The sequence below is a fragment of the Eptatretus burgeri genome, chromosome 4 (assembly GCF_056783735.1).
Source record: "Eptatretus burgeri isolate ZD-2024b chromosome 4, Ebu_testis_v1, whole genome shotgun sequence".
Classification (NCBI taxonomy): Eukaryota; Metazoa; Chordata; class Myxini; order Myxiniformes; family Myxinidae; genus Eptatretus; species Eptatretus burgeri.
Window position 1 is genome coordinate 134,946,197 of NC_140964.1, and position 23,573 is coordinate 134,969,769.

General features: G+C 45.6%; 1 pseudogene across 1 annotated transcript in view; it reads right to left on the minus strand.

Annotated features, from left to right (window-relative positions):
• The window catches only part of LOC147029176 (uncharacterized), a 157,277-nt pseudogene that overhangs the window by 8,668 nt on the left and 125,036 nt on the right, over window positions 1-23,573 (minus strand). The window contains exons 17-18 of the transcript XR_015056977.1: window positions 12,779-13,350; window positions 2,389-2,445 (exon numbers count right to left, since the gene is read on the minus strand). The product of XR_015056977.1 is annotated as an uncharacterized LOC147029176 (transcript). The remainder of the gene's footprint in view (window positions 1-2,388; window positions 2,446-12,778; window positions 13,351-23,573) is intronic.

A 23,573-nucleotide genomic window follows, 5' to 3' on the forward strand; every position in this document is an offset into this window, starting at 1 on the left:
GTAGTTTTGTGTGGTGTATTTTGTGTAATGTTTGTGTACTGGTGTGTCACGGAATAAATAATAGACACAACGGGTGCTACCACTTTGTAATTGCGGCAGTGAGGAGCGGGTACCAAGACGTCTCCCTTTGATGCAACCCCGCGTTGATCGGACACTTGACCCTGACCCATGACGTTCGTGATTATTCAACTCGCAAATACAATCTGTCACTTTGCTGACAGGTGTGTTAAGGGGGGGGGGGGAAGAGGGAGGGAGAGAGAGGAGGAAGGGGGGGGACAGGGGTGAAGGAGGGGAGAGGGAAGAGGGAAGAGAACAAAGAGGAAAGAGGAAGGGGAATGGAGAGGACAGAGGGAAGGGAGTGGAAGCAAGGAGTGGGAGAAGGGGAGTTAGGAAGGGGGGAGAGAGCAGAAGGGGTGGGGGGAAGTGGGGAGAGCAACACCTCACAGTGATGCAGTGATGACCAGATCCCAAGACTTCCCCCTTTGATGCAACCCCACATTGATCAGACACTTGACCCTGACCTATGATGTTCAATATTACTCAACTCGCAATGCAACCTTTGGCTTTGCTGACAGGGATGTTAAGGGGGGGGGGGAGGGAGAGAGAGAGGAGGGAGGGGAGGCAGAGATAGGAAGAGAGGAGAGGGAGGGGAGAGGACAGAGGGGCGGGAATGGAAGCTAGGAGTGGGAGAAGACGGGGAGTTAGGAAGGGGGGAAGAGAGAGAGGAATGGTGGTGGGGGGAGGCGGGGAGAGCGACGAAATAAAGAAAATTACCAAATACCAAAACCTTACGAACGACTCGCTCAGATCGACGGAGCACGAACGACTCGCTCAGATCGACGGAGCACGAACGACTCGCTCAGATCGACGGAGCACGAACGACTCGCTCAGATCGACGGAGCACGAACGACTCGCTCAGATCGACGGAGCACGAACGACTCGCTCAGATCGACGGAGCACGAACGACTCGCTCAGATCGACGGAGCACGAACGACTCGCTCAGATCGACGGAGCACGAACGACTCGCTCAGATCGACGGAGCACGAACGACTCGCTCAGATCGACGGAGCACGTTTGTTGTTGTCGTTTTTGAATTAAATCCTCACTGTTGCAAAAATGCGTTATCGGAACACGTGTAAAACGAGTGTCACCTGTATACCCATATATGTAACTCTACCTTGTAGCAACTGCCTACTGTACATCCCGATCGGGACACGAACTGTACAAGTTTGTTTAGGAATAATTGATAGATCACATGGTTTGGCAGCCATATTTGATTGAAGAAAAGTTTTAAATAATGTTTTTTTTCTTTCTGGAACTGCTTCATCAGTCGACATGAAACGTCACAATTATGATTTAGCAGTGATCTGGAATACATGTTTTAAAATGCAACTTGATCGGACACATGGTTTGGCAGCCAGAAGTATTTGATTTTTTTTTTTTGATCTGGGGGTTTGTTTGTTTTTAGCAGTGTCTCACGTAGCGAACGCTGCTCCAAGAGAGCTCTTCGTTGTTGTTGTTGTTGGTGTTGTTGTTGTTGTTGTTGTTGTTCTTGTGAAGACAAAACCTTTATATTAAGACTCGGCTCTTTTATATACAGGATCCGGATCTCCTTAAATACTGAACACCTGTACACATCCTCGCATTGACGGTGCCTTTTGAGAGCGTCTATCATGAACTTTTCAATATATTCGGACATTTGCTTTAAAGTTTAGAAAAGTTCACGTTACTATTTAAAGATTATTCCATTTCATATATTGCAATTTCGTAAATACATTACTTATTTCGTAAATACGTAAATACACTACGACGGGTCTCGCTATTGGCTTAATCAAGGCACGTGACGAAATATCGGAAGTTGTTTTTTAAAAAAAATAATTCTTTTTTTAGCCGACAAAACCTTAAGGACGCTGCTCTTGGACACATTTGTCCTTGTTTTGGAATAAGGTTCACTTGGCTGAGCTTGGATGGGTTTGAGCGTAGAGGAGTAGCAGCTGAAATGTGAATCCTGTCCAGGTTCCCTCCTGACGACTTCATCTTTGCTTTTTGCTCGTTTGGGTTCCTTCTGATGTTCCATTGCAGGACTTGTACGTATTTGGTCTTCCATTTGATTTGAGTTGAATTTATTTTAATTAAACAAATTAAATCCTAAATTAAATTGAACTATAATTTAAAAAAAAAAAACGTCATTGGTTAGGGTTTGGTGTCTGTTCAAAGCGGGATGTCTTGGTACCCGGTCATCACTGCCAGCAGTTATAAAATAGCAGTTCTAATTATGTCTCTCATTAATTACATAACACACCAGCACACAAACACCACACAAAACAAGTTCTGGCGAGTCTCTGCAATATCTCATTGCTCTTTTCTTGAAATTATTAGAGCTCTTACCTTGAAAGGTTGACACATCCGCAATGTTCGATTCTTCCTTAATTCCTACAATAAGATCTGCAAAACATATAAAACGGTTAAATAGTCCATCATAACAACAATTTCACCCAACCCATGCGATGCATTTTTGCAAAATCATGCCTGCCGTCAATTAAAAAAAAAAAACATCAAAAAAGTAGAATGGCACTCGGCGGAGCTCCACCAGGCTGAACAGTTTATGCTTTGTATCCCACTGATGGGCCGGATCTGGATCCGCACCGGAACCAGAATTGAATCGGCTTGTTTTCATCACCTACCCAACTCATCCATCAAGTTTCGTCGGAATCCGTCCATAACTTTTTGAGATATCGTGCTATGTATCGTTTTGGGCCCCATGTCTCAATGGTGACGAAGTGATTCGTCACCATTGACGCAGCAGTGTGACTGTGATGCTGAAATTTCAACTTGTTCCTCAATTTTGTCTTCATTGTTACAAGCACAGAAAACCCCCCCAACTCACAGAGGTTGGTTGTCACAAACGGGGATACCACTTGGTAAGCTCGCTTGGTCAGAATGGGATACGCTTCCACAATTTTGCACCAGAATTTATTCAGTTCCATTGATTCAAAATCGACACAAAGTTTCTGATTGTTACTCAAATCAAGAAGCTCGGCTTTGGCCTGGTTGGCATCATTGATTTGTTTGAGAGATGGTGAACGGGGCTCCTCACCCAAACGTCAGCTACAAGGCCAATCACAAAATATCCCTCAAAGTTGGATTTCAGAGTTTACGGGTGAGTAATAACTCTCTTGCAAACCCTTGGTCCAACTGGATGTGCTGGATCAAAAGGGATTTCATCAAAGTGAGGAAAACTGTCAAAGTAATCTAAATTCACTCTTCATCCCCAGACAGCTGACTTCTCTTGAAAGGATTTGACCTTTTTTTGGCATCCAAGATCGTCACTCTTCTTTCCTTGGAGTGAGAGATGTTCAAAGAATTCAGCGTTCCAAACAAATCTGTAAGGTATGGCATCGAGAAACCACAAAGGTCTGGGCCGTGAAACGCTGATGCAGATTTGATCCTTTTTTTTCATGCAGGAACATCTCGATCAAATCTCGAAGTTAAAAAAAAAAAAACCCTGGTTCGGCCTTTTCTTCTGGAAAGCCAGAGTACTTCTGTGTGAAACAGAACAATGGTGTGTTCAGACAACCTCTTCGCACAGCGCCTTGAGCACGCGGTGATTCACTGCCCTGCTTGAATAAAGTTCACAACATGGACGACAACATCCAACACTTCTTTCAGACAAGCAGGAAGAGTCTTCGATACCAGAGCATGTTGATGAAGAAGGCAGTGACTGGAGATCACATTTGGATTCGCATGTTTTTGATGACAGTGGTGAAGCCTGAATTTTTCCACAACATCGCAAGATCCCAAACAAAGTACAAATATATCCCCACAAGGTCCCAGGAAAGGCCGTCACAATCAAGGAAATGAACAGGGAGTGTGCCCCCTTCCATCAAACCGTGCTCGCGACATTTCAAATAAAGCTGGTGTGTTTTCTGCATTTTCTGGGTGGACAGTCTGAAGGTATTCAAGTTTGGACGGCTTCTTATATCCATTGCTGAGCACTTTGGAGCAAAGGAAGCAATGAGGCTTCTGAATACCATCTTTGTCGAGCATTATTGTGAAACCATAATGCATACACGAATCCAGCTTCAACAATGCCTCTTCGACATGGAAAGACCGTGGGTGATGCAGTGAAATCAGAACTGAAATAAAATGCTAAAAATTTAGAAGAAGAAAAAAAAAAAATATACAGATAAAAATGAACAAAAGTAAAAACATTGTATAAACAGCTTCTCTTTCACAGCCTCAAATCAAAATGTATCGCATGGACCCCCTGATGAGGCATCACGTACCCCATGGGGGTCAACAGACCCCTGGTTCAGAACCTATGCACTCGACATATCCGGGCGTAGTTATGTCCGGGCGAGGTTTTTCTCCGGACGTGTCCAGATGGGAGTTTGGCATGTGTCTGGCACGTTTGGCACGTGTCTGGGCGGTGTTTACGTCCGGACGGGACTTTGTTTCCGGACATGTCCGAGCGGTGTTTGTCTCCGGACAGCACCCCTCCCTCCTCTCTCTTTCCCCTTCTATCTCCTCACTCTCCCTCCACCCGTCTCTTTCCACCCCCACCCCCAATCTCAGTGTTCCCATCAGCAAAGCGACGGGTGGTATTTGCAAGTCTATATAATAAAGCAGGAGTATCTGTCTGTCCGTCTGTCTGTCTGTCTGTCTGTCCATTCCTGAACTACTCCCCTCAGTTTTGGGGTTAGCCCTGCCAATCTTTCTGTGGAATCTTTTGGGGACGCAGTAGGTGTCAAAAGGTGGGTGGGAGGTTTCATAAATTTCTCCATACAGAAATGATTTTGAGTGGTTGTTGACTTCAAATGTCATCATCGCTTCAGACATTAAATCCTTCCTCGTTCTCCAATGGCTTGATTTCCGATCAATTTGGATTCAGACCAGGTCACTCGACCCTGAATATGCTGTGTCTGCTCTCCCAACAATGTTTGTTGATCCTCAATGCCAGACATGAAATCAGAGCCATCTCCCTAGACATATCGTGTGCCTTCAATATGGTCTGGCACCCTGCCCTGCTCACGAAACTCTCTTCCTATGGTATCCAAGGACATCTCCACTCATGGCTCGCAGACTTCCTCTCCTGTCGCAGCCAACGTGTGGCACTTTCATGAAGTTTTCTCATCCCCTCTTCCTGTCCAGGCTGGACTTCTTCAAGGGAGCGTTCTGGGCCCTGTTCTTTTTCTGGTTTTCATCAATGATCTCTCGGACTCTCTGGAAAATCCTCTATTTCTCTTTGCCGACGACTCCACCCTCTGCCGTACCATCTGTCATCCCTCAGACCGGAAAGCAGCAGATTCTTCGCTCTCTGCAGATCTGGATAAAATCACAAGCTGGTCCAGAACATGGAACATGTCTTTCAATCCAGATAAATCTGACACTCTCACTCTGTCTCTCAGAAAGGACCATCTGGAACCCCCCTCCCCCCCCCCACCCCATCTACTTCCTCAACAATCTTCTTGAAGAAGTCATTTCATTCAAGCTTCTGGGTCTCACTATCTGCCATGATCTTTCCCAGGAAAGCCACATTTCCAACCTGGCCTCCAAAGCCAGTCGCCGACTGGGCATCCTCCTTTGTGCAAAGTCCTTCCTTGGCACACCTGAGCTCCTAACCACATACAAAGCTTTCGTCTGCAACCTGATGGAGTACTGCTCTTCCCTCGGGCTGGTGCTCCTGCCTCTCACCTTTCTCGGCTTTACGCAGTGGAAACCAAGGCATTTAGGATCATTGGCATCTCCAGTGATGAGGCTGAGACTTTGGGACTCTCAATCTCTCACTGCAAGCAGGTCGGTGGTCTTTGTCTTCCACCGTCTCCTCTCTGGCCTCGACTCCCTCCTGCTCTGTCTCATATGTCCCCCCCCCCCATATTTCCACAGGGCGATCAAGGTCTGCTCGCAACCCCCTTCTGGTGAAACTACGAAAATCAAGAATCACTGCTCACCTTCACTCTTTCATTCGTGTTTTTTCCCCGCCTTTGGAACAAATTCCCACACACTCTTCAAACCCATTCTTCCTTCCAGGTTTTCAAAACAGCTGTTCACCACCATCTCTCATCGTCCCCCATCAAAAACCTCGATCATTTCTACCCCTGCTAAGCCACCCCAAACCCACCTCCTTCAAATTCCCTGCTTTCCTTCCTGAAAGTCCCTGTAATGTCCACCTTGTTTACCCTGTGTACCCCCATCCCATCCCTCTCCCTTCCACAGATCTCCTAATGTCTCTATTCCGCGCTGTTGACATCGAAAGGGACCTCTCTCCAATTAAAGGGAAAACTTTATGCAGCTTGCGTTGGAAGCATGATGATGTATGGCAGTGAAACATGGGTGATCAAAAAGGAGGATGAACAGACGTGTGAACTAAATGAAATGAGAAGGGTGAGGTGGATGTGTAATGTGACACTGAAGGATAAGAAATCAAATGTGGAATTAAGAGATAGGTTGGGTATAGAAAGCATTAGTGAGGTTATGCGTAGGGGAAGGTCGAGATGTTTTATTTTTTTTGTATACATTGTCAAGGCTCGTATGCGAGTTTACACACAATGCACAAGAAGGGGAGGAGGAGAAAAGAGGGGTGGGAGAGGGAAGGACAAGAGAGTTGGGAACAGAGACATTAGGAGATCTGTGGAAGGGAGAGGGATGGGGCGGGGAACATGGGATGGACACCACAGAGAATTTCAGGACCTTTCACGACAGGGAACATTCAGGAAGGAAAGCAGGGAATTTGAAGGTGTGTTTGGGGTGGATTACCGGGGGTAGAAAAGATCATGGTTTTGGAAGGAGGTAGTTAAGAGGTGGCGGTGAACAGCTGTTTGGAAGACGTGGAGGGAAGAATGGGATTGAAGAGAGTGTGGGAGTTTATTCGAAAGGCGGATAAAAAGAGGAATGAAAACGAGCAGTGATTCGTTATTTTGGTAGTTTTACCGGAAGGGGGTTGTTGCTGGACCTTGAGCGCCCTGCGGAAATATGGTAGGGACATATCGGAGACAGAGTGGGGGATGGGGGGGGGCGAGACCGGAGAGGAGACGGTAGAAAAGAGAAAGACCACCGACCTGCCTGCGGTAAGAGAGTGAAAGGCCCAAAGACACAGCCTCCTCGTGGGAGATACCAATGATCCGAAATGCCTTGGTTTCCACTGCGTGAAGCCGAGAAAGGTGAGAGGCAGGAGCACCAGCCCGAGGGAAGAGCAGTACTCCATCAGGTTGCAGACGAAAGTGTTGTATGTGGTCAGGAGCTCAGGTGGGCTGAGGAAGGACCTTGCACGAAGGAGGATTCCCATTCGGCGACTGGCTTTGGAGGCCAGTTTGGTAATGTGGCTTTCCCAGGAAAGATCATGGCAGATAGTGAGACCGAGAAGCTTGAATGAAAGGACTTCTTCAAGAGGATTGTTGAGAAAGTGGATTGGGGGGGGGGGGGGTCCAAACGGCCCTTTCGGAGAGACATAGTGAGAGTGTGAAATTTGTCCAGATTGAAAGACACGTTCCACGTGTTGGACCAGTTTGTGATTTTACCCAGATCTGCAGAGAGTGAAGAAGCTGCTGCTTGCCGGTCTGAGGGATGACAGATGGTACGGCGGAGGGTGGAATCATCAGCAAAGGGATAAAGAGGATTTTCCAGAGAGTCGGAGAGATCATTGATGAAAACCAGAAAAAGAACAGGGCCCAGAATGCTACCTTGAGGAACTCCAGCCTGGACAGGAAGATGGGATGAGAGAACTCCATTTAGGGCCACACGGCTGCAACAGGAGAGAAAGTCTGTGAGCCATGAGTGGAGATGGCCTTGGATACCATGGGAAGAGAGTTTGGTGAGCAGGGCAGGGTGCCAGTCCGTGTCAAAAGCACACGATATGTCGAGTGATATGGCTCTGATGTCATGTCTGGCATTGACGACCTCCATCCATTGTTGGGAGAGTATCAGCATATCCAGGGAAGGGTGACCTGGTCTAAAACTAAATTGATAATCAGAAATCAAGGCATTGGAGAAGAGGAAGGATTTCCTGTCTGAAGCGATGATGGATTCCATAACCTCACTGATGATTGGAAGAAGGCCGATTGGTCTGTAGTTGCAGGGATCTGTTTTTGCACCATTTTTATGCAGAGCGCTGATGTTTGCTGATTTCCAAGCAGATGGCAGATGACCTTGAACAAATGAGAGGGTGAATAGAACAGAGAGAGGGTGAGCAAGAGCAGCGGAGCAGGTTTTCAGGACACGTGGGCTGATGCCGTCAGGACCGGTTGCAGAAACTAAGTCGAGGTTTGACAGCAAGCTCTCTGCTTTGTCAGCAGAAAAGGACACAGAGTCCAGGGACAGAGGTGCGACTGGGTAAGACTGGGAAAGGAATGGGTTTTGGACACAAGATTTAGATGCAAACACTCAGTTTAGGCAATCAGCTTTATCACGTGCGGAATCAGCAGTGCGGCCATTTGAGGTAAGGGAGGGGATGGAGGGGGAACATACACCAGAAACAGATTTGATTAGACACCACGAGGATTTGGAGGAGGGAGAGAGGTTTGAGAGTTCAGACTTGAGATGAGAAAGATGTTGTTTTCTGGCTCTCCTGAGGGTAGATACACACTTGTTCCGAGCTTTATGGAAGGAACTGAGATTACCCTCAGTTGGGTTTGCTTTCCATGAGGCAAACGCAAGTTGTTTCAGGACAACTACATCATCATTGAAGTTACATTGATTTTACACAGAACGACTCCCACAGGTTTGCGGAAAAGCACCACCAATTTTTCTCTGCCCTATTGGAGTCCCTGCAAGTCAGTCATCCAGATGCGGATACGAGCATTATTAAATTTTTAAGTGATTCTTCACCAATGAGCGATGGGGCTAAAAACGACATTGCATGATCTCAAAAAGTTGTGGACGGATTTGGATGAAACTTGGTGGAAGTGTTGCGTGTGTGACGAAGACTAATTGATTTGATTTTGGTGAAGATCCGAATTCGGATTTGAGAATTTTATCAGTGATTCTTCACCATTGAGAGATGGGACCGAAAACCAAAGACGGCATGATATCTCAAAAAGTTGTGGACGAGTTCTGACAAAACGAGGTGGATGAGTTGGGGAGGTGACAACAAGCCGATTCGATTTTGGTTAAGGTCCGGATTCAGATCCGACCCGTCAGTGGGATACAAAATGTAAACTGTTCAACCTGGCGGAGGTATGCGCTCTTCCGAGTGCCATTCCGTTTCGCCAACTTGTCACTGTGAGTGATTTTTCATGATTGTTTTATTGTGCAATTATTTCCCAGTTTTCTGTCATAAAATCCCGGAAAGGCAGTTTTTAACTATTAATGGATAAGTGTCACAGAAGGCAACACCTTCCTTATCCCAAAATCAGAAGAAACCCAAGTACCTCTCAAATATCATCCAATAACATATTTACGACCAACATACAACCTTCTGACAGGATTTATCACAGAAATGATATACGACCACCTGATGTCATCAGTATTTTGGGAACATACATATATACACGATGAGAGTTTTAGCAATATATATTGTTACGGCTGTGGAAATTCGCAATACACCATAAAGGGTCCTCAGGTGAGATATATCGATAAGTTCATGTGTAGTTAGCCCACACCTGTTGTTTAGAGGGAATATGTGCGATTCATGCGGGCTGCGACGCTTTGAGTTAGCCATTTTTCTTTCTCTATCGTTATTTTGGACCATTAAGCCGCCAACAACTCAAACACCACCACCTTTGCCTCTTTACCTCCACAACTCCATCGCGCAAACATCGCTTCACCGCCATTCCCAAACGACGCCCACCAACCACCAAACCACCACAGCAAACCCCCCACCACCTTCGCCTTTCTCCTTCCACAAACATCGAACCCACCACAGTCAACACCGAACGTCGTACTGTCCGAAGCCGTTCGGTGATTGCTGCCGAATGCAGCAAGCCGCGAGTGCAATAGATTCCCTTCAGGAGAGGAAAACGGATCAGGGGAGGTTCACGCCCCTTTTCATCTGTCCAATGGGCGAGCGTCGGGCGGTGTGGCCCCCCCTTCAAGCGCGATGAATGTGAATTCCTCTCAGGAAGGAATTCGGATCAAAAGAGGCTCACACCCCTTTTTGCCACACCAATGGCTGAACAGAGGGTGGCGTGGCCCCGCCTCCAATCGCGTTTTGATCCTAAAATCTGCATACAGGCTCCGCCCCGGTTCTATAAAAGACGAGAGTCTGTGTGGAACTCGCAGCAGTAAGGCCAAAAAAAAAAATGTTGCATTGGCGTAACCCGCCCGACCCTAAAAATTCCGCCGACCCTACGTTTTTTTTTTGTTTTTTTGCTATCGATTTCAAGTATCTTGTTGATTGCGATCGCGATCGCAAAAACCCGGAAGTGTTTCGGACAGAACCCGCCGACAAAAAGGGTGGTACTCGAGCCGGGGGAGATTTTGGGAGGGATTTATTAGGAAAAAAAATAAAAATAAAAATAAAAATAAAGATCCCGACCGACCTACCCTATTTTTCAGTGACCCGTTACGCCAATGCAACATTTTTTTTTTTTGGCCTAATGTGGGGGTCGCTTTTCTCGTCGTTGGTGTCGTCTCGTCGCTGGGCTCGTCTCGTCGTTGGTGTCGTCTCGTCGCTGGGCTCATCTCGTTGTTGGTGTCGTCTCGTCGTTGGTGTCGTCTCGTCGCTGGGCTCGTCTCGTCGCTGGAATCGAGCCACCTTCGCTTTCACAAGTGATCAAGCCAGCCAGCCATTCCCCTCACTCGACCCTGAGCATCAACAATTCCCCCCCCCCCCATCCGCGCTGAGATAGTGCCGGTGGCCCCGTTCCTTCCCCACCCTAACCGTGGTGCTGACCAAACCGTGCTTGCGCGGAGCACGCCGGAGAGGGCTCACCGACCACGCCAGGTGCACGGAGTCGGGGCGCAGCTGCGCTGATATTGCAGCTTGCCCACAATCGCGTGACGAGGACACGGGTAAGACCTTTTCGGTCTCGTGGACCTGGCCGCTCCTCCAGGTTCCGCGCACATTTGGTCCACGGACCCCGTCTACCTCCCTGCCTATGGGGAGGTCTTTCCTGTTTATTTTGAATGAATGATGTGGCGCCGAGTCCCGACAAGTATAATTGTTTAAGTGTTGTAAATACTTATAGTCAGTAGTAGTGCTTTTGCTTTTGTTGCATTTTGCTTTTGCTGCACATTGAATTACTGCCTTACGTGCGTGTGTTGTGTGTGTGAAATAAAAGTGCTTGCTTGTTGAACTGTTTCCCGTTCCGTTGCGTCCTTTTCTCTGTTTGAAAGTTCCATCTTGCATCACGTAAGGGATTGATAGTGGGTTGAAACACCCGATAAGTAATCTGAAGCGTCGAGGTCGACGATAACTCCGCTCGGTTATCCCTGCAGCACGGAACGAGCCGCTTAAGCGGTTCGTGTCCGAAGTCGACCTGCGGCGAGGTACGATCGCCCGGTCGACCACTCGCGCAGGTACTTAGGTGGGTCGAATTTGGCGAGCAACCCTATTCTGCGCGGGTGGGCAATTGGCACGATCGTGGTGAGGTTAAACTCCCACCCGTGACTGGCTCCTGGCGGTAGTTCCCGGAGGGTCACGACTGAATTGTCCGTTTCGGTGGGCGACGAGTCGCGATTCGAGTTACGTGGCCGATCGCACGCCGGACGGCCAAAAATTCGTAACAATATATTAGGATTTTTTTGTAAATACAAGAGGGGTGGGAGGGGAGTGTGTGTGTGTGTGTGTGTGTGTGTGTGTGTGTGTGTGTGTGTGTGTGTGTGTGTGTGTGTGTGTGTGTGTGTGTGTGTGTGTGTGTGTGTGTGTGTGTGTGTGTGTGTGTGTGTGTGTGTGTGTTCTTTACAGATGCAGTGCTCAGGGCTCTGGGGTGTCTTAATCCAGATATGGTGCACACGTGGGTTTAAGCTTTCATAAAATTTCTCAAAACTTTTTCTTCTTGAGATATCAGGCTCCCACCAGTGTGTAGCAAGGGTACCTCGCCATAAACTAAATATAACAGTTTTTGTGAAGTATCCCTCTCCAACTCAGGGATCATCTATTTATTACATACTAATGAAGTGTTTTGTATTTAATTTTTTTTTGAACTGTGCCCTCCCACCATTTCCCCCATATTCTGCACCTTTCCTCTCCGATTATCTCTGAAACTTTTCTCCAGTCTCTCCGTAATCCTTCCACACTACCCTTGACCCTTCTTTATCTCTTCTTTATACCTCTGCCACCAAAGGTGAAGGGGGTTATGTTTTCACCCCTTTCTGTCTGTTTGTCTGTGTACAGGATATCTCAAAAAGTGGACGGATCCAGCTGAAATTTTGTGGACAGGTTCGGTGTGAGACAAGGACGAACTGATTAGATTTTAGTCAAGATCCAGATGTGGATCCGACGACTAGAATTTTTTAAGTGGTTATTCACCATTGAGAGAGGGGGCTAAAAATGATATGCTGCACGATATCTCAAAAAGTTGTGGACGGATTCAGACGAAACTTGGTGGACAGGTTGGGTGTGTCACAACGACAAATTGATTCGATTTTGGTGAAGATCCGAATGCGAATCTGGATACGAGAATTATTTAAATTTTAAAGTTTTTTTTTTAAGGATCAGGCATTACGTGGCAGAGGGATGCGCTCCACTGAGTGCCCTTGTGGTTTCCCCCTCAATTCAGCCCTCCTCACCCTGTAATAAATTGATGTCATTTGATTTTTTTTTTTTAAAGCAGCAGCATACACCAACTTTCCTTGAAAGTTTTTGGAACACGAGCAACAAAAACAATCCAAAGACTCATACCAGATTGGGAGCTTGCTCCATTCTCCTTGGGATGAAGGCTGCATACGTCGCTTATCCCGACTCCAACGACCCCTCCAGCATTCTGCAACTGTCCATCATCACCCGTTGATGTCAACGAGCTGAGCTTCTGGGCACAGTGAGACAGCTCTTGACTCACGGTATTCAGCATCGAGCACAAAACACCCACTAGGGCAGAGCCCGTAGGTTGGATGGCTCGCAGTTCCGAGTATGAATAAATGAAGTTATGCAGCTCGGCGTACATTGCAAAAGCAAACTTGTGTTTGGCGATCGATAACAGCTCGGCTCTCAACATGTCAGACTCTGTGCAGGTTCGAAGCAACTCTTGGCTCTCGATGCCCAGCTCCTTAATCATGACTTGGGCCGTTTCCAATCTTAGGCCCCGTGATGTCAGCCACGTCGTGAAGGTCAGCAACTCAGCCATAGTCTGCCAGATGACACAAAACACGTACTCATCGTCAGGTGTGCATTTCTCCAGATATGATATTCCTAAGAACTTTTTGATCCTCAGTGCACCATGACCGAGGACTCCTCGTCTCACATTAATGTACCTTCAAAATTCAAATCAAATCACCAACCCAAACACTCACACAATATTGTGAATGATCCCGCACCACTGATAATTTCATGGCCCTGAACGCACGCCTACCGATGGGGTCGTGGATTTGGCTCAGGTCTTTCTCGAGCCGACTGCTCAAGCTTGCGTTTGACTGAAGCTAATTTGGACAGGAATTCGTAAATGGTTCAGGGTGTTGGCGACAGAGGCGGATTCGGATTTTATTGGAGTCTGGGGCACAAAAACGCGCTAAAAATTGGGCTCCGTGTTATTTTCGCACCCACTTTAGCCTATGCCCCATGTTGCTTGAGACTTGATTGCAAAAAATATGGAGGAATTCCCATGTTTTATTGCCTTTTTCACCCCTTGGAGAAAAAACATATATATAAATATTTTTTAAGGTGTTCCATTACCAATCAGCTTGGAATCGCTTGCCAAGCCAGCCATTCCATATCATCATCAGCAGCCATGTCCACCGAGCCCGAAGCTGTGTCGCCATCATCTTCGTCTGTCGTTTCTCGTTGCTCCTTGAAGTATTTGTTCATGGTTGGTTTCTGTTTTTTTTAACAAAGCAATTCCTTGAGCCTCCTTTGTTTGCTTCACCTTTCTCTTTGAACTCCCACTTCAGTACGGCCGATCCATTTTTCTTTAACTGCCTGTGAATTGCAATGAAAACTGCCATCTGACCGATGGTGTTGCAAGTCATTTACTCATTTGCATATTAGAACGTTGGTTGATAAAATGTTGGGTATTTTTGCCTACAGACTTGCGACTGTTTAGTCGATGAATACACGTAAATTAGTAAAAAAAAAAAATTTAATAAATTGTGTTACATAATTTTTGAACGGCTCCATGTTGGGGTTCAACAATCCATGACCATGAGATGAATGAGCTCATTCTGCTATAACCCGGCGGATGTTCCTATGGATGAGAGATGTCGAGTTAATATCTTCATAGTGCTTTAAATGCTCGTTTCCTGATCGGCCGGTTACCGGATTTTGTCGCAGGTTGTGACCACAGTGCGGTCATTGTTGCTGTTTAATCATTGTATTATCAAGTATTGTCCGGGTTTCGCAACTCCGAGACTCAACGGTCACACAGAGCTCGAGCGCAGAGAACCCCGCGAACAGTATGAAGCCAAAACCAGCCCTGAAACACCCCGAACGGTAACATGGAACTGGAAACATAATGTTTTGTGGTGGATCGGGTATAGAACATTTTAACAGCAAATGTATTTTTCCCAGGGCCCTAATTGGGCTCGGGGATGGTCTTGTATGACAATTAACTATGCCTCGAACCCAGGTAACACACAAACTTTCCGATTTTGAAAGAGGACGAATTGTTGGCCATTTGGAAGGTGGAGTCAGCCAGCGTCAGATAGCTCAGAACCTTGGCATTCCGCTTTCTACGGTCAATCGGGTGATTATGACATTCACCAGCGAAGGCAAGGAATCCACAGCTTCCCGTTCTGATCGATCTGGGCCCTCAGAAAGGTGTCTTCGAGCTGTCAAGCGGTCCATTGAGAAAACTCCCCGTTGCAAGGCAGCAGATGTTGTAGAGGAGGTCCAAGTTAGCTCAAGAACTGCCGTGGGTACCATCATCATCTGGGCTACTATGGGAGAGCAGCGAGGAAAAAAACCTCTTCTTAGATAAGCCAACATTCAAAGAAGAAAGAAGTGGGCTGTCGAGATGGCCAACAGACCCTCGGAGTTTTGGAAAACTATAATTTTTCAGATGAGTCCGAATTTGCTCAAGTTTCTGACAGTGGATGTGTATGGGTTTGGAGACTTCCCAGTCAAGAGTTGTCTTTGCACCGATTACAGCCAACTGTCAAACACGGTGGTTTTTCAGTGGCGGTGTGGGGAGCAATCTGGAGCGCTGGTCGGTCAGAGCTTGTGGAGTGTGTTGGCAACATCAACTCTATGACACACATTTCTATCCTTGAGGATGGACTTCTTGCTGTCTGCTCCACTGGTCAGATGGTCAAAACCAACACTCTGTTAATGGAAGATGGAGCTCCATGCCACATTGAAAAAAAGACCAAAGAATGGCAGGGCAGAAATGGGATCAAGCGACTTCCATAGCCAAGTCAGTCTCTTGAGATGAATCCCATTGAACACCTCTGGGCCATATTGGATCGAGCTGTGCGGAAAAAGTCCAGGAAACCAACTTCACGGGCAGAATTGATAAACCTTTTGCGTGAAGCCTGGGCATAAATCCCACCAGAGAAAATTTCAACACTCGTTAGTTCTATGCCTGAAAGAGAAAAAGCATTTAAATCTGCAAATGGCAAGTCCACAAAATACGAGTGTCTGTATTCCCAGAGTTGGTGTCAAAGCCACCCAATGCTCGCCAGTTTATACATTTATCGTTTTTAAAAGACTCGTCTAATAATTAATATTTTTTTAAAGCATTGCAGTGGTCTGATCCAAATAATTTTAAAGCAATATATGTATTTGTATATTGTAATCAGTAACAAGAGCGCAAGTGAGCACAATGTATGCCCGAACAAGAAGGTATATAAAGAATTGTGCTACTACATGGAAAATAGCATCCTGGTTGCCATGGCAACCACTTTAGATGACAAATGTATGTCACGACACACCATCTCCACAGTCTGTACCTAGGAACCAAATATAAAACGTGAAAGTTGAAAACTTTGGGAGTTAGAGTGCGGACAGGAACGGATGGAAAACAGCATCCTGGTTGCCATGGCAACCACTTTATATGACAAACGTACGTCATGACACACTGTCTCCACAGTCTGTACCTGTGTACCAAATATGAAACGTGAAAGTTGTAAACTTTGAGAGTTAGAGTGTGGACAGGAATGGACGGAAACAGCATCCTGGTTGCCATGGCAACCACTTTAGATGACGAACGTATGTCGCAACACACCGTCTCCACAGTCTGTACCTATGTACCAAATATGAAACGTGAAAGTTGAAAACTTTGGGAGTTAGAGTGTGGATAGGAATGGACAGACAGACAGACGGACGGACGGACAGACGGACGGACGGTATCACATAATACGCCCCGATATATATATCGGGCGAATAAAAAATAGTGTGGGAGATAAAAACATTAGAAAGGAAAAAATAACTTGCACCAAAAACTTTAACATTTTCACGCTCACGCTTACGCCGGGGGTATCGCTATAGCTCTCTATTCTTCGAACAGGCGAGCTAACAATGGATCAAATATACTTCAAATGTTCAATTAATAAATTCATTAAAAATCATGATGTCTGTCTGCTTCTGTCATGTCTCTGTATATCAGATATACATATATCAAGGACAGGCAGTGTATACAGTGTTTCAAAAAAGCGGACTATTTGAGCATCCTGGTTTGAGCATATCCATACTACATATATTTGAGCATATCCTACAAAGCAGCAGTCAGGTCGATGTCAATCTATTTTTTTCATTGAGTGCAAGACATTAACACCAGAGATGAACTTTGAGATTTTTTTCATTGCAAAATCAGCAATAACATCTTCAAACTAGAGGGGGAGCACTCGGGAGAGTGCAAAACTTCCGCCGCCAATACTGCTGGGTTACTCAAGTGAACCTTTTATCTTATTCATTAAATATGATGTCAAGTGCTGACAGTTATAGTTCTTTTCTCCAACATTTTTTTTTTGGGGGGGGGGGGTTGGAAATCACTTAAAACATGTAGAAATGCAAAAAAAAAAAAAAAAAAAAAAAAAAAAAAAAAAATCGAAAATTTTTTGAAAAAAAAAATTGCAAAAATTTTTTTTTTTCCAACAACTTTTTTTTTTGGGGGGGGGGTTGGAAAATACTTTAAACATGTAAAAAAGCAAAAAAATATTTTTCTCAATTTTTTTTGGGGGGGTTGGAAATCACTTAAAATATGTAGAAATGCAAAAAAAAAAAATTTTCTCTTAATCTTTTTGGTGGGGGGGGTAACAATTTTTTGGGGGGGTTGGGGAGCAGTTAAAACATGTAGAAGAGCAAAAAAAAATGATCTCTATTTTTTTTTGGGGGGGGGGGAATAATTTTTTGGGGGGGTCGGACATCACTTAAAACATCTAGAAGTGCAAAAAAAAATGTTCTCTATTTTTTGGGGGGGGGTAACAATTTTGGGGGGGGTTGGAAATCACTTAAAACATGTAGAAGTGCAAAAAAAAAATTTCTCTAAATTTTTTGGGGGTGGGGGGTAACAATTTTTGGGGGGGTTGGAAATCACTTAAAACATGTATAAATGCAAAAAAAAAAATTCTCTAAATTTTTTTGGGGGTGGGGGGTAAAAATTTTTTGGGGGGGGCTTGGAAATCACTTAAAACATGTAGAAATGCAAATAAAAATTTTTTTTTTTCTCAAACAATTTTTTTTGGGGGGGGGGAAGTCCAAAATTTAATGGCATGATCCTTGGACCATACCTAACCCCCCCCCCCCACCCCACTAAGTTTCGTCGAAATCCGTCAAGGAGTTTTTCCTCACAAACAAACAAACAAACAAACAGAAAGGGGTGAAAACAGTAACCTCCATCCATCTTCGAAGATGGTGGAGGTTAACTAGAAGGGCACTCGGAAGAGCGCATACCTCCGCCATGTAATGCCTGATGCACGAGAACATATCGGGCCCAAATAGCATGACATTGAAATATCAGGCTATACAGTACTATATCAGTTTAGCCCCATCTCTCAATGGTGAAGAATCACTCAAAAAATTATCACATCCAGATCCAGATCCAGATCCAGATCATCACGAAAATTGAATCATTTCATCCTTGTCACACACAGAACCTGTCCACAAAATTTCATCTGGATCCGGTCCACAACTTTTTGAGATATCGGGTACACAGACAAATAGACAGAAAGGGGTGAAAACACAACCTCGTTCACCTTCGGTGGCGGAGGTAATCGTGTTTTCTGCACAATCTCATTCTCAATAGAGAGGAGAACAAGGGAAGACAAACGTTGTCCGATGGTTGATCGGAGATGGTCTTTTTTTTAATCGGCTTCAGCTTCTGAAAAGAACGCTCCCCTTCACAATTCACTCCTAAGATGGCAAGATTAATCCTTCGAGCAACATTCACATTCAGAAAGCTGCTGATCAGCTTGTGAGATATTTGGGCATTAAGCATATCTGCCACTGTCTCTTTTTTTTCTCTGCATACAAATGCAGGAACAACAGGAATTCATCAGCGAATGCTTTTTCCAAGATCTGCTGAATGAATACGCAGCAACCAATGCAATGACCCACAAAACACTTTCCTCCATGGACAGTGACCTATCGACAAGGAAACTGAATCAGTTGTTCAATTTGGCGGATGCATCTCTCCGTTTTAACATCTCCACAATCAGTTGATCCATCAACAGTGACATCGCAGAATATCAGTGTCAGCTGATCAGTGTGACCGATGTCAGCAGTAGAATCAATGGTGATTCGATGATACTTCGTGGTCTTGATTTCACGCACTATGGTTTTTCGCTCACTTGGAACGTAGTTCCGGGAAGCTTATGGGACGGCGTGTCGTCCATCCATCAGTCTGTAAACACTTGCAACTTGGCAAGCTACCAGGTTAGCGCCCAGGGGTATTGCCCCTATTTTGATAACCTCAGATGCCAATAGATCAATAAATTCATCACAAATGGTTGACGAAAGGTAAGACATATTTCCCTTCCCTGGATTACCATGCATCTGCATATGATCTGCAAAAAATGCGTCGAATCCTGATTGGAGGTCAATGCATCCCAGGTAGTTTCCATTGTTTGGACAATTGTGCACCTCAGTAGTACCACCATGAAATGCCAGTCGTCTCTGTCTCTGTCTCTGTCTGTCTGTCTCTCTCTCTCTCTGGAACTTAACGACTGAAGCAACTCTCCTCAAAACTGCAACCCAGTCATTACAAGATCTTTCTTTCATCTTTTCCAGTTGTGCATAAATTCTGGGACATTTTTGGTGCCCCAGCATCATGGACAGTGCTTCAATGTGACCCATCGACTGTTCATGAGCAGTAGATCCCGGTGTTTGCATTCTTACAATCATCGGTCAGTTTGAAATTTATGAAAACACTCGTTTCTGTCAAATAATTTGCAGACAAAACAATACACTTGACCAGTTGAAGGTGAGTAAATGGCCTCGTCTCTCTGGACAGCCTCTCCATTTGCCAAGTGCCTGCAGAACAATTCCTTGTTTATATTAGCTCTTCTTTGCACAAATTTTTATACCTGACATTGAAAAGTCAGAATCATCAGTATTCTAAGATGGGGGTGATATCAGCAAAATAGGATTTCAAATTTGCAGTGATATCGTTCAGAGTGCAGGATCAGTGGCAGGATTAGGCGAACGAGTAAAGTCAGCGTCTGATGTTAGCCTTGATGTGTCTGTGATTTTTTTTTTCCCTTCCGCATCCTCTTCTTCCAAAGGGAGATTGGCCTGTTCTTCAATTGATCTACCCTCTATGAGAGAATAAGATTCTACTTCAAGAACAACATTTTCACGAGGGTCACTCTTATCCTGATCCAACTAGATCAATCATGGTGAGGAGTCCATTGGAGTTTTTGCATGATCGCTTTTCATATTCTTCTTTATGGACTTCAGAATAGATCGATTTATGATCCCCCTTCAATGCTTCATCCTTCTTTTCTCGTTTCTTCCTCTTCTCATGTCCTGACTCATGCTTCCTTTTAGAGCTATCCATCTGAGATATTGGAAGACTGGGAAGGGTAAGATCACCTCATATGAGAAGAAGAAAAAAAAATTGCATACAAGTCAATTATTTGAAATTAATTATACTTTAAAAAAATAGGATCACTGGACCTGGAGCTTATCTGGTCCCTGGGCGAATGTTACAACCCAAATTTCGTAGCATTCTGACTGGTGGGTCTGGAGAAGAAGATTTTTTTGAAGGAATTTACATGATTTTCCACAAAATTGCTTAAGTCGGCCATTTTGACACTTCCGGTCATGTCATCGGCATGGACCTCTGCAATTTAACATCCCAACCCCGGCCTAATGTTGGAACCCAAATTTGGTTGCATTCTGACAGATGAGTCATGAGAAGAGTTTTGAAGAAATTGAATCCGACATTTTGACCTACGTAGTCACGTGACCCGAATGAGCTTTGCAATTCCTGTTACCAGTCAGGAGAGGAACGTTGCTGCCAAATTTCAACCGGATTGGCCCAGTGGTTTCGCCAGAGAAGTCAAAAAAGGAGACTTGACGGACGGACGGATGGACGGACAGTGCGCGATGACAATACCTAATCTGGAATTAAATTCCAGATAAGCTAAAACATGGAGGCAATTCCCCTGGGTGCTCGATAAGATAACCAAAGAACCACTGGTAGGCATGGATGACCCACAAAATATGTAACAGAGAAGAAAGTAAATAACTGAATTTATTTATTTATATGCCGTGAACAAACTTTGGTACATCACGGGTGATGAAGGTTGATGTCAAGTTACATCAAAATTGTGTGTGTAGTTTCTGAGAAGAAAGGAAATACCTTTTTCGGGGGGCACCCCCAAAGTAAACTCCCTCCGTCGACCCACTCAGACCCCGATTTTTTTTTTTTTTTTAATGCTGTGAACAAATCATGGTACATCACGGGTGATGAAGGTTGGGGTCAAGTTTCATCAGAATTGCATGTGTAGTTTCTGAGAGGAAAGCAAATACACATTTTGGGGGGAAACCACTGTAAACTCCCATCGGGCCCAATTTTATTAATGCCATGAACAATGTGGTAAAGTTTCATCGAAATCATGTGTAGTTTCAGAGAAGACATTGAAAGAATTTGTGGACGGAAGGACAGACGGGCGGACGAAGAGATGACGCGCCATCCCCTAAACTCCCTAGAAGTACGTCCCAGGTGAGCTCAAAATAAACATCGTTTTACCGTTTGTTTTGCTTCAATGGCTCAAACGTGTTTCTCAAAGGGCGTCTTGATCCCACAAGTGGTTGCAGTCTGTATCATCTTATGAAGATTGTCATCAAGTTCAAATTGCACAATTTTAAACGTCCTGACAATATAGCATCATAGTCCTTGTGTTCGAATTTCAATTTATTTTCGATCCGAAATAAAACTTCATTTTAACTTAATCGAGAAGGAGAGGGGTTGCACCACAGCTGGCGTTGCAGGTTGCACAGGTTGCAGATCGGCGGGAGATTTACACCATATTAATTAATCACTTGTGGTTACCGATCAAAAATATATGACAAACAAAATAATTATTCAACGAAGGCAGCAACCCCCTCCCAACATCGTAACCCATCTGATGAGGCTTCACAACAACATCAACAACAACTTTCCCTTGCGCATTTGCTCATTCGTATTTTGTTATCGTGATTCGTTTCAGGGGCTGTGGAACTGTTCTAAAAAGCTGTAATTGTGTTCATTCCAGTTTTAGTGGGTATTGAGTTAGTTTATTGAAAGAAGCAGGGGGAAGCCTCGTGATAAGTTCAGCGTTAAGTCAGGTGTGGCCTTGGGAGTATGGGGATAAAAAAAGGTTATATAGACCGAAGGAGAAAAGAAGAGGAGCATGTAAAATGTAATTGTTGCTCAATGTGGGCCATGTCAACAATGGGGGAAGCAGAGAGTTCTTATTACAGTGCGTGCGCTGTATACAACTGCACCGAGTTTGAAATGTCCCCAGCGTCGTCGACCACGTCTCCGGTGGGTCCGGTGTCCCCCCGTCCCCCCCCCACCACGTGCTTCAAGACAGCCAATGACGGCCGTCCGGAAGATTGCAGTGCGTAACCTCGACGGAAATGGCGACAATTGACGGAAATACCCGAGTATTTCAATGGAAATTTGTGAAACTAATGTGTTATATATGTGAAAACCATTAAAATTATTGCTTGACGGAAAAAAAAACGAAGAAACGCTCCCCTCATGTCCGAACAAACAAACGAAAGATGTCATTTCCATCCACCATGGCATTTCTCGCCAAACGCAGAAAGCTAAGTTCTTCTTATGTCATCATTCTCTTCAATATTAGCCATAAACAAGTGTTTCGTCATGCATTAGTAGTTGAAATTTACTTACAATCATTCTTTCGCGGCCTCTTGCCACGCTGTATCGAACAATTTCATTCCCTCTGTTATATATAAAGGTGCTTATCACAATAATAACAAGATTTTTACATTTCAAATATTAAGTACGCTTTTTAATTGTTTTTCAACCGGAAAAGCATAAATTGCATATTTTAACATTAGTGTACTCATTTGATTCACCACACGCGCTGTATTGAAGGATTTCAGTTGTTGTTGTTGGAAGTGTGAGAAAATCGTCCACTTGAGGATTGTTATTACTGGGTTGAAGGAACGCATCGATAATTTACAGCAAGTAGCAGAATGTGAGAAATTTGAAGATAATAGTTGGTTCTGGTTGTGGAGTGAGTGAGGTTGCTGAGGATATTGGAAGTGGTGACACGGCGGGGGCAGGCGGTGATGCGGCGTGGCGACGGTGCGGCGAGGGCAGGCGGTACCGACGGAGGCAGGTGGTGATGACGGTGCGGTGGGGCAGGCGGTGGCGACGGTGCGGCGGGGGCAGGCGGTGGCGACGGTGCGGCGGGGGCAGGCGGTGGCGACGGTGCGGCGGGGGCGACGGTGCGGCGGGGACAGACGGTGGCAATGGTGCGGCGGGGGCAGGCAGTGGCGATGGTGCGGGGGGGGCAGGGGCAGGCGGTGGTGACGGTGCGGCAGGGGCAGGTGGTGGCGACGGTGCATACGGGGGCAGGGAGTGGCGACGGGAGCAGGCGATGGCGACGGGGGCAGGTGGTACCGTCGGAGGCAGGTGGTGACGACGGTGTGGCGGGGGCAGGCGGTGGCGACGGTGCAGCGGGGGCAGGCGGTGGCGACGGTGTGGCGGGGGCAGGCGGTGGCGACGGGGGCAGGTGGTGGTGATGGTGTGGGGGGGGCAGGTGGTGGCGACGGTGCAGTGGGGGCATTCCATGGTGGAAGTGCAGCGGGTGCAGGTAGTAGTGGAGGAGGTGCAATAGAAATTGGTGGAAATGAGGTACAGGAGACAGTTTTTGTGGGTGATGAGAATTAAATATGTAAATTCTTCATTCTGCAGGAAACATTGGCGACACAGAATTCTGTGCAGTTTTGAAGGAGCCGGAGTTAGGGACATTGAAGGAAGGGTAAACAATATTGTATCGGATCATGGCAGGAAGAAGTTAGTTGTGGTACACCGAGGAGCGAATGATGTCGGGGAAGTTTACTCAGGAGGTTTTGAAAAATTGATACA